Source organism: Schistocerca gregaria, chromosome X (genome assembly GCF_023897955.1).
Source record: "Schistocerca gregaria isolate iqSchGreg1 chromosome X, iqSchGreg1.2, whole genome shotgun sequence".
NCBI lineage: Eukaryota > Metazoa > Arthropoda > Insecta > Orthoptera > Acrididae > Schistocerca > Schistocerca gregaria.
In genome coordinates this window covers 470,427,222-470,440,147 of record NC_064931.1, presented here as the reverse complement: position 1 = coordinate 470,440,147, position 12,926 = coordinate 470,427,222, and positions in this window count along the sequence as shown.

The window sequence follows — 12,926 nt, the reverse complement described above, 5'->3', positions numbered from 1 at the left end:
GCCAGAATAGTCACCGCATCTGTTATCGTTTAACAAAGCGAGTTGGTGGGGGCTTAACTCAACATATCAAGTCCATTGCAAAGTTTAAAATTTGAGATAAATTAATGAATTTAGGTTTTACAGGCTATCATTCCACACCAAGAGATTGACAAAAACTGCTTGGAATGACTAGAGGTCAACGAATTCACAATGGTGGGAACACATGGGGCTCGTTAGCATTCACAAAAACAACTCACCAAAAATCACTGAATTATTAGGTGAGACATGACGGATGGCCATTAAAATCATTGTAGCATATTGCAGGAAATTAAACAACATCTGTATCACTCAAATTTATGTACTGGGTGAATTACTATTACACACATGGCCAAATCTCGCTTACAAAGAACAATTCGCACAAAAGGGGGTATCAGATTTCATAGAATCACTTCTGGAAAACATTAATACACTTAAACGTACATTAGTGCCTCAAGGAGGCTCAAAACAGATTGCATCTACCTGGTGAGCATTGTAGTCCCAGTGAAAGCCACAAACCAACTGCCCAACATTCATACAGTAACTGAGTGAAGTTACTGTGACCCGATTTCTAGACTCTTTATCAAGCCTTTAAGATGTTTAATCATACGCAAAATTTGAATTTCTAATTGTTAATCTGCGCTCGCAAAACTGGCGCGAACGTGTGTTCATGACCACGTTACGAAGAAACTGACATAAAATTTAGCTTTATCCCACAAAATTTTACAAATGAAGCAATAGCTTGACACATTCTCTCAAATGAATATATTTCACTCGCAATTATTTCCCAAATAGAGTGTATAGCCGATGGACGGTCAACACTCATACTTAGTGGTCATAACCATGAAATACCATTTACTTTATAGCAACAAAATTATAATAATAAACGGTCCTCTAAGACTTCCCTGACTAAATTGTTTCTAAGCGACAGATTACGAGCGTTATACACAATGATCTAACTCATTTTAATACCTTTTTTGACTATATCAGCAAGAAATCCACTGCAGCGTCCACACCTCACGCCAGCTCGTGTAGCAGGACCCAAGCATGACGGACTTGCAGAGACAACGTCTCCTTCTTCAAATTGCGTGGTGGAGAACCTCTCCTATTATCTGGAACCACTTGATACCTCTCGACTCTGCTAATCTTTCCTGAAGCCTATAAACAAGTTCTTTGGTTAGCCGTCTCATAGTTAATACTTCGACAAAGTCCACTACACTCTATCTTTGGCTAATCCCTCACCTTTCTATATCCCATTGCGTTAAAACTTCATGCACTCACACACTCATGGATGTGCATAGATACGAACTGAGAACTGTGACACATTAAAATAAAACAGAGACTGGTTCAGTCTCATATCTAGAATCCATGTCTTATGAGTATAATAAATTTACAAAAATAATATCTCGTGGCACTCTAAAATCACTCGCATGCAAATGGTTTAAATGGAGCATACTAACAGCATCACTTCAACACACTGAATCTGTTGATTTCCTACAAACTTGTCTGCAATACACAATATACCACCCAGATCTGTGGATGCCAGTGTTGTAACAAAAGTAGACAAATGAAGTGATCTCAACCAGTATAGTGCCGAAAATGTATTTATGGTACTGTACATCCTGAAATTTTGCTCAGTACTACATTTCATACTTTGTAGCTATCGTTCACTTGTGTGCTGTGCTAAACAAGCTTTCAGGTAACAACAGAATGTTTCAAAAATATTTCACTGCTGCATAAAACACAAAACTGTTCCTTCATGTCACAGAATGTCATTCGATACGTGTATTCCAATTTCAAACAAATAAACTGGTCCTACACCACGCATATGATAGCTACCAAAAATCTATCCGCAAGAAAAACATCTAACTTCTACGCAGGACATTTTTCAAGCTGTGGATTTCAATTGCCTTTAATGTGTATGAACACCAAGATGGAATTTGCCTTTAATTCGTTATTGACAAAGAGTTCTTTGAAAACATAAGAAAACAGCGTGGTCCTGATATCTCGAGAGAATCCTAGTTCACTCCAGAGATATTTGTACTCTATGGGAAACCCTGATGACTCTGCTTCTTCCGATGGTTGACATCTGACAGGTTTTTCCCTACTAATGGGTGAGTGGCGGATGGTGGTGGGCTGAGGGTGAATGTGGGAGTGGCCACATGGCTGTCCCGTTGTGCCTCAGCAACAGTTACTAGAAAACGTCCAGTGCTGAAGTCTCATCTGAGCCAGCACGGAATGCCTCGCTTGTTCGGCCAGTGGAAGATTTTCCTGCCGAGTCCGAACAAGCACTCAGAGTGAGTACCTGGAGCATTGAAAGCTCCAGCGTTAGTTGCATAATGAAGCCCCCGGAGGGAACTATTAGGCAGGTCGGCAAAAGAGGTCAGTACGCACTCCGTATGTATGCTGTGATGTTTCGCTTGAGACGTCTTGGAGGTTCTGCCAGCGTGTACCAAACGAACTGGTTGCAACTAACTGCAAATTATAGTTAATGTCGGCACATATGATGCTTTCCAGCTGGGTACTGCGGCCGTCCTCGATTTCTTTTGAGTTCGTTGTACTGGTGAAGACAACTGCACTCGCATGCAAGGAGGTAACATTCTCACTATTTGCAACATCGTTCGTAGGTTCGATCTGCGGTCCTCTGGTTTGGAGCCTAATAGAAGGTGTAAACCTGAGGATCAGATGTTTCTGCGAAGATTTCGTACGCAGATCTTTCGATCTCCGCGACGGGTGGAGAACTATAGGACGTCCCTCAACATGTCATGCGTGCACTACAGAAACGGAGCGGCTATTCTGGTAGCAGAGTACGTGCGGCGCGCACATTCCGTTTTAGGTCAGAGGAAAATGAATTACTGGCTGTAATCGGAGAAAAATCAGGTCTTTTACTGTCGGAAGAGAACGTTCACCCTTGCAGATCAGTAACAGAAGTGTTAATGAGGTACGAGTAAACGGGGGGGATCATCCACGGTGAGCTCCCAGAATTTGTCTCACGTATTACATCTACATCCATACTCCGAAAGCCACCTGACGGTGTGTGGCGAATGGTACCCTGAGTACCTCTATCGGTTCTCCCTTCTATTCCAGTCTCGTATTGTACGTGGAAAGAAGGATTGTCGGTATGCTTCTGTGTGGGCTCTAATCTCTCTGATTTTATCCTTGTGGTCTCTTCGCGAGATATACGTAGGAGGGAGCAATATACTGCTTGACTCTTCGGTGAAGGTATGTTCTCGAAACTTTAACAAAAGCCCGTACCGAGCTACTGAGCGTCTCTCCTGCAGAGTCTTCCACTGGAGTTTATCTATCATCTCCGTAACGCTTTCGCAATTACTAAATGATCCTGTAACGAAGCGCGCTGCTCTCCGTTGGATCTTCTCTATCTCTTCTATCAACCCTACCTGGTGCGGATCCCACACTGCTGAGCAGTATTCAAGCATTGGGCGAACAAGCGTACTGTAACCTACTTCCTTTGTTGTCGGATTGCATTTCCTTAGGATTCTTCCAATGAATCTCAGTCTGGCATCTGATTTACCGACGATCAACTTTATATGATCATTCCATTTTAAATCACTCCTAATGCGTACTCCCAGATAATTTATGGAATTAACTGCTTCCAGTTGCTGACCTGCTATTTTATAGCTAAATGATAAGGGACCTATCTTTCTATGTATTCGCATCACATTACACTTGTCTACATTGAGATTCAATTGCCATTCCGTGCACCATGCGTCAATTCGCTGCATATCCTCCTGCATTTCAGTACAATTTTCCATTGTTGCAACCTCTCGATACACCACAGCATCATCTGCAAAAAGCCTCAGTGAACTTCGGATGTCATCCACCAGGTGATTCATGTATATGGTGAATAGCAACGGTCCTATGACACTCCCCTGCGGCACACCTGAAATCACTCTTACTTCGGAAGACTCCTCTCCATTGAGAATGACATGCTGCGTTCTGTTATCTAGGAACTCCTCAATCCAATCACACAATTGATCTGATAGTCCGTATGCTCTTACTTTGTTCATTAAACGAATGTGGGGAACTGTGTCAAACGCCTTGCGGAAGTCAAGAAACACGGCATCTACCTGTGAACCTGTGTCTAAGGCCCTCTGAGTCTCGTGGACGAATAGCGCGAGCTGGGTTTCACACGACCGTCTTTTTCGAAACCCATGCTGATTCCTACAGAGTAGATTTCTAGTCTCCAGAAAAGACATTATACTCGAACATAATACGTGTTCCAAAATTCTACAACTGATCGACGTTACAGATATAGGTCTATAGTTCTGCACATCTGTTCGACGTCCCTTCTTGAAAACGGGGATGACCTGTGCCCTTTTCCAATCCTTTGGAACGCTTCGCTCTTCTAGAGACCTACGGTACACCGCTGCAAGAAGGGGGGCAAGTTCCTTCGCGTACTCTGTGTAAAATCGAACTGGTATCCCATCAGGACCAGCGGCCTTTCCTCTTTTGAGCGATTTTAATTGTTTCTCTATCCCTCTGTCGTCTACTTCGATATCTACCATTTTGTCAACTGTGCGACAATCTAGAGAAGGAAGCACAGTGCAGTCTTCCTCTGTGAAACAGCTTTGGAAGAAGACATTTAGTATTTTGGCCTTTAGTCTGTCATCCTCAGTTTCAGTACCATTTTGGTCACAGAGTGTCTGGACATTTTGTTTTGATCCACCTACCGCTTTGACATAGGACCAAAATTTCTTAGGATTTTCTGCCAAGTCAGTACATAGAACTTTACTTTCGAATTCATTGAAAGCCTCTCGCATAGCCCTCCTCACACTACATTTCGCTTCGCGTAATTTTTGTTTGTCTGCAAGGCTTTGGCTATGTTTATATTTTCTGTGAAGTTCCCTTTGCTTCCGCAGCAGTTTTCTAACTCGGTTGTTGTACCACGGTGGCTCTTTCCCATCTCTTACGATCTTGCTTGGCACATACTCATCTAACGCATATTGTACCATGGTTTTGAACTTTGTCCACTGATCCTCAACACTATCTGCACTTGAGACAAAACTTTTGTGTTGAGCCGTCAGGTACTCTGTAATCTGCTTTTTGTCACTTTTGCTAAACAGAAAAATCTTCCTACCTTTTTTAATATTTCTATTTACGGCAGAAATCATCGATGCAGTAACCGCTTTATGATCGCTGATTCCCTGTTCTGCATTAACTGATTCAAATAGTTCGGGTCTGTTTGTCACCAGAAGGTCTAATATGTTATCGCCACGAGTCGGTTTTCTGTTTAACTGCTCAAGGTAGTTTTCAGATAAAGCACTTAAAAATATTTCACTGGATTCTTTGTCCCTGCCACCCGTTATGAACGTTTGAGTCTCCCTGTCTATATCCGGCAAATTAAAATCTCCACCCAGATCTATAACATGGTGGGGAAATCTACTCGAAATATTTTCCAAATACTATTAGGGACAGAGATCTGGTTGAAACCGGAAGTGAACAGCACCGAAATATCAGATTCGAACTCGAATATATAGCGCAGGATTGAGCTAGACGCTAATGGTGACGGCGTATTTATTGCCGTAAAAAACATAGTAGTGTGTAGTGAGGTTATTAAAAATGCCGACTGAGACTTCAATTTCTCAGCTGTAGATTGAGAGGGTCGTGCGATTAAAACTGGTGCCAGAGAGGGCTACGTGTGCGATTGTTCTGAACATTTTTTCTGAAAAATAATACAAGCAGTTAGTTACAGTGCTTGCCATAAAACTGCAAAACTATGAAGGCGGAATTCTCGCTTAGCCGAGTACGTGTGGCGTGAACATTTCTTTTTAGATCAGAGGAAGATGAATTACTTGCTGTAATTGGAGAAAAATCAGATATTTTTCCCTCATAAGAGGGTAAAATACCTGAGGTAATAATAAACGGTTTGATTATCCATGACGAGGTCCCAGAATTGGCATGTAGTGTATGCATATGATCAGCTTTTCAGTGAAATTGCACAAAGTAGGTAGAAGTAACGCCTTCTGTATTACTGTATGTGTATAAGGCGATATTACGCAGCTGGTTGCTCATTCGTAAATAGCCCTTGAATTCTGGTTGCGTGTGAGAAGATCGTGTCACAGAATTCCACAGTGGCTGGATCGTTCCCTATCGAAACTGCCGTGTACAGTATCGCAACATCGTTGCCGTTTCTCACGGGATCCCAAGGTTGTCATGTGAATATGGAATCGATGAGCTCAGGAGTTCCGTATTAAACACCATGCAGCATCTCAACGACCGTAAGCGACTAGCTCCCAGGACGGAAATATTGTTTGCTTGGCAGTGCAGGGTCGTATAGCCAAGTAAAGCGCCTTGGTTTATCCGAAACAGAAAGAGTATCCTACACGTAGTTTTCCTATGGCATCTTTTTCAACTCTCGGTTTGGTGTTCCGTAACTATGACGTAAAAACAAGACATAGGGTTTCGTTATTTCAATATATTTTAACTAATTTGACACTAGTCTTTCTCACTTACTGCTGTAGCACTATTACAACTGCACGTACTACTCCTGCAGTAACAAACAATACAACTATTACAAGTGTAAAAAGGTCCTATCAGTGTAACTATTACCTTAATTTTTCTACAACTACTGCTACTGATACTTGCGTTACTAACGCTATTGCTAATACTTCTGCTACGATTACTTTAGATAACATAAGGTCAACTAATCCTCTAAGAAGAGTTAGAAAGTATAGATTGGTTGGTTGATTTGGGGAAGGGACCAAACAGCGAGGCCATCAGTCTCATCGGATTAGGGAAGGAAGCTGGTCGTGCCATTTCAAAGTAACCATCGCGGCATTTGCCTGAAGCGATTTGGGGGAATCACGGAAAACCCAAATCGGGATGGTCGGACGCGGGTTTGAACCGTCGTCCTCCCGAATGCGAGTCCAATGTGCTAACCACTACGCCACCTAGCTCGGTATGAAGCATATTATCTTATATAGCCTGTGCATTCCATACCAGGTTGGCAACGCTGTTGGGTCCAGTAATGTCATGCTGAATGCACGCAGCATGGCGCGGATCAGAGCGGACCACCTACCTTTCAACGATACTTCTCGCTCGTCTTAGATACGCTGTGGTCACCTCCTGTTTCTCCTCCATTACTGGGCCAAGCGCTCGTAGAGCAATTGGGCTTCGTTCTCTTATCATAGGGTGGTCGAAAGGCAGTGGCGGCTGATGTGTAAAAGCACAAGAACACGTGAACACACTAATTTTCCACACCTTGCGAATTTATTGGTTATTTTTCTTTGAATGCTGTTAAACGTAACATAGATGCTGCAATACGAGAGGTACTGCACTTAAATCTATCGCGCTACTGTTCCTGCAGACTCTGTGAAACTTGTCATCAGGATCACCAGCACACCTCCAGTTATGCACTTTTCAAGGAGCTTGTGCCAATGCGCAACTCGCGTGACGTAATTGCTTTATGGGCCAAATACATACGAATTTGACAAACAACGTGCATGGCCTACTGGTTATTTTGCCATCCTTCAGACGCTTTCCATAGGTGCTCACGACAGTATTAGCCAACAATCGACCGGCTTCGCCGTTTCAGAGATTCCCGTTTCCAGCCGCAGTGGCACAACAATGTACCCTTTGCCAAAACCGCTGATATCACTGGATTTCTGCATTTACGGCCGGTATCATCATTATAATGACTACCCATTCTCCTCTATTCTGCTTACATTCTTACCTTACTGCGTCACGTGCCCGCAACACCACCAGGAGACATTCGACCTGGCTTTGGGCAGAGGTCATAAAGTTTTAGCTCCTCAGTGTATACTCGACATGAATTCATTGTTTGCTCATAATGTTTCCTATTCTATGTTATTTTGTTGTCAAATGTCACTGTACACCTTTGTTTCTTGTTGTTTGTGGTTTCTTCATCCAGTGTCCTCCGTGTGTTCACTGTTGTGTTGTTACTGGTGTATTGTGCTCTAATACTGTTGTGTGTGTTCTGTGTCAGTTGAGTTTCTATTTTTTTGGTTCATATTGTCTACTGAGTTTGTTTTGTAATCATTCTCTGTGACAATCTGCGTGATTATATTGTGTATGTCTATCTTTGTTCGTTGGAATTCTACGCCATTTGTGTAGGTGGTATCTGAGGCTGGCCTGTTTGTGGGGTGTGTAGAGGTCTGACCTGGTACGAATCATTGTACTGGTCGATGCCATCTTTCTCTGTATTGAGATCCAATATTTGTGGCTTTTATTTTCTATTGTGATTTATAAGGAATGCATTTTCTCTCTTTCTGTCTGTTTCAAATTCAAAGGTGAAGTGGATTTTTTGGTGGGCAGTATTGATGTCTCTGAATTGTAGTACCTGGTCACGGGTTCCATTTGCCAAGCAAATTATCTCATTAACATAGCAATACCAATATATTGCTTTGTACTGTGCATACCACACACGCACACACACACACACACACACACACACACACACACACACACACACACACACACAAACAAACAAAACATATCGGATCGAACTTAATTTTCGCAGCCGTCAATCGTAAACTAAACAACGAAACAAACGGCTGTCAAGATAGCATCGGAAACGTAAATTGTGCTGTGAAGCGTGTGACCAAATTTCAGCGACGTAATAAGATCCAGGGTGCAGCAATAAGCAAGAGATATACGAAACGTGATCTATAAATAACAAATGAGACCAAACAGTTCTCCATATCAAAGCCTCACAAAGTTTTATTGATGTCCGTTTGTCATTTCAAATACAGTTCTTGTAAAGCAATTTCCAAAAATCCTACAAAAAAGTCTTAAAAAAACTTTCAAAAATTTTTCTGAAAAAAATAAATGAAAACTCTTCAAGGCCGCATTAGTTGTAGAGTGTTTCCTTTATTAGACGGCACAACCGGTTTTACTACATTATAGGTGCATCTTCAGGTGATAATAATTTTTCACTTCATGAGGCTACAGAGAATGTATGATGCCCCAATATTCAAGCTGTAAACAGATTCGTTTCGTAGCCTCTTTAAAAGTTGATCATCGAATGGCTAAACTCGGAATTATACACCGTAGGTTGCACGTCGAAAGTGTCAAAAGTCATGCTCCAGTAAGAAACCAAAGCTGTGTGATGACGGACTCAGGGTCTGAAAAGTTGACTCCTCAGTAAACGTGGTCCTAAAATGTAGTCCCCATTAAAAGAGGAGTACAGTTAGCTCATACAGCATCCCCGTCAGGTGGATAAAACCACAGTTCATATAGATCAACGATAAAACTGTGCTAAGACAGTGATGAAGAAGCTTTGATAGTTTAGGGTGGTACTTTCTTGCACCTTGCTATGGAACCCATTGGAGTGAGCTTTAGTGACAGTCGTACGGTAGAAGAGGTCACTGACACCCGAACCTCGAGATGTCAGACAGTCAGATCGGTACCCAACGCTACATATCGACAGAGCATCAACCAAAACTCCGCTATAGTTTGTGCTCTGTGCTTCCGTCCACGACAACGTGTGTAAACGGTGAGTAATAGGTAACCCCTGACTTACGAAGCACAGGAAAAGCATTAATTGTGACTGTCTGCCGGGTAGAGTTCCCGTGGGGAGTCGGTAGAACGTTATTTGATAGTGCCGAGAGTCCTAGGTTCGACCCCTGGCCATGCTGGTTTTTGTACAGTAGTACCTGTGAAACTGTTGTATGGCACAGCGTGTTCCTGACATGTAAAAGGAGTATACGAAGTTTATAGCAAAGTTTTATTGGCAGTCCGATTTCGCTTTCCTTATATGAAAGTAGCAAACCGATAGAGTACATTTGTAGTTTCACAGAATGAACATAAACAATACGAACAGAAGAATAAAGGAACAACTGAATCAAAGGTGCAGAACTATTAATAGTTTTAGTTATGAATGTAATTCTGACCATCGAAAGAAGTGGGCGATAGCTTGCTGTTTAGAGATACTTATTCCAGAATGTTAAGCAAGTTTAAGCAACGTTTTTAAAATATTAATCAAAGAAAGTAAGGGTTTTGGCGGGCAGCCTCCGAGTGCATTAGGCAATCACATTGACAGACTGCAACTCGAGCCGTCTCTCCCACTAGAAAGCTACCATTTGCTACTGGTATCGTACACAAATGATTACGTCATATGCGTAATACTGCAACGTCTACTGCTCTGGCTAGTAAAGCCAGAAATATCCCAATTTTCATTCATTTTCAGAAAAAAAATTAAAGAGTTCTTAAGATTATTTTGGAGAATTTTTGGAAATTTATTTACAGTAACAATGTGTAATCTAAGCTGTGGTTGTCCTAGCTACAGAATAGTACATTATAAATATGCAAACAACAACAAAAACACGTTTGGGAGGCAGCGTAAAAACCAGTGACAGCTCAGCCCTTTGGCTGCCAAAAGAAAAGAACACGTAAAATCCGTATATAATTTAAATCACAACAAAGTCTGCTGTAGCGTATTTCCTAACTTACATAAAATTTGTTTGTATCTATGTACCTCAAGAGCAATAAAAGGAAAAACTTCCTCACTGAGGGTACCACAACTGTAGTGAAATATGTTTGCGTAATCAAGCAAAACAATAATTGTATACTTGCAAAATGGTGGAGCCCCTTAATTCAAAATTATATTTTTATAAGTGCAGAACAGAGCTTAAAATTCCATACGATACTTACAAGTTTTCAGTAGCGCATTGAAAGGAAAATAAAATAAATATTGCCGCAAATAAGAGTTCCGCATGTTAACCATACGACAAGCTACTCTCCTCTTCACGTCTAACGGTTTATGAGCTATGAGGAATGTTAAGAATATTTCTTACACACGCACACGCGATCGTATGTGAACGCGTTATATCCTGTACAATCAATTTTCTGGAAACTGGAGGCAGATATTGATCTCCTCCCAGTTTACAGAAAAAATCCAACATGTTAGCCAAATTTCATACACAGTAACGTATCAAGTAATATCCACCAAATACAAAGTCACAGCGACCCCTATTTTTTATTATGAACTTTTCGAATTTCACCCAGGATATTACTTACTCGTGAAATATCACAATAAGTAACTAAATGACCGGGAATTTACCATGAAACTGACATATAAACCTATAGGTAATGAAAATTATCGTTTTTTCTTTTCATCGAATAGCACCTGTAAAATCGTGTGTGAAAGACTACAGAACTAAGGAGCTCGCGAGACTTTCTACTCTAAATAGCACAGCAGCGCCCTGACTAGTGAGTTACCAGTCCTGCTGCTCGACTCGCTGCGGGTCACGTCGGCACTACTATCGCTCGTCTCTTTCGCCAGCACATCCCGGACATTTCTTGACTTGGAAAGGGAGGCAAAGTCTCTTCTGGGGTTGAGTTCCTGCTCAAATTGGCCGGGAACGACCGCGACGGCAAGAAGAAGACAAAGGCAGAGTAGTGTTACCGCTGCCAACAACTTGGCCACATCACCATGTACTGTGTGCTTGAAGTATGCGAAAACACATGACACACGCAACCGCACCGGACATGCGACAAAGCTGCGTAGTGTATCAACTGCGGCGGCGCACATGCGGCAAACAATAGCGGCTGCAGTTTTATCGAGAGCCGCGACAAGAAGAAGAAGGAGAGGAAGAGACGCTTCCCAAGGCCGCAAATGGAGAGATCGCGGTGTCGTGCCAACAACGAGCAAGAGGTGCCGGCGGTCGCCAGCTCCCCCCCCACCCCCCCCCCCCCCCCCTCACCCCCTTGAAACGCAATCAGGTTGCCGAGGCAAGCGGGCCGAGCTACCACGAAGACGGAACGGCCACTTGCGAAATACCACCGACGTCGCAGTTGCTTGTCACAAATACGCCATGGTGGAGGAGAGGGCGGCCCTGATGGCAGTGCTGGACGAGGCTCGTAGCCAGATGCGGTATTTACTGAAGCTTTGACTGACGTGACCCCCCACCAAGACGGGAATAGACGCGAAAACCAGACGGGGGCCACCTTGGCCGGTTGTGGAAACGCAGGCAGTTGAGATGGTAGCCATGGTACTGGCAACATCTGCCGCAGCCACGCAGACGGTCACCATGGATGCAGCTGCCTCACCAGCCCCTGCAGAGAAGCAGGAGGCTGCGTATGTGGCCGTGGAAACGGAGACGCTGGCCTCACACGCCCCCACTCCCAAAGTGGGGATGGCGGAACATGATGAACAAGAAGAGACGTCTTTCGTGTGCCTGTCCCTCCCGGGTGGGAACAGTTTGCAAGCGGAGCTCACTAAGACCCCTGAGTCTCTCCGTGATGGTTCCACTCTCCACCACGACCACCCCTATCCCTTCAACTTTTTCGACATTACCAATCTCCCACATAAACCTTATACCTTCCGCTTGGGTGTGAAACCTTTAATTGAGAACTTAGGAATCAGGAGTTTATCGAAAAGAAAGATCAATAACTCCTCGACTCCTATCTCATCTTCACGAACCACCACTGGATATACGTGACTGAAGAAGCAGTCAAGTATATACGAAAGCACAGACCACCGGACTGAACCATCCGCGAGTTTTATGTACTAAAACCGCCAAAGAAGAAGAAGAGGGGGAGTGGTGCTAGGGGCGAGTGCTAAGCCACCTGGCTAACGCCTTCCTCCGAATTATCACTAACGCCAGTCTGATTAGTCCCTAGGTTCCTTCATTTTTCAGTGTCGTCAAGTCAAGTCATCACGAGAGGTACATAGCACCAACAACCCACCAGGAATAAAAGGAATGTCACTCTAGTGCTCAGACTAAGCACATCTCGGACCAAGGATAAGTTCATCATTATCAGTCACAAGTGACAAACGACTTACATAGTGTTCAGACTAAGCACATCTCGGATCAAGGATAAGTTCATCATTATCAGTCACAAGTGACAAACGACATACCAGCATCCTGTATGTGAACCTGTAGGCCATCACAATTGCGCTGGACAACGCGGTGAGTATATTCTCTGCC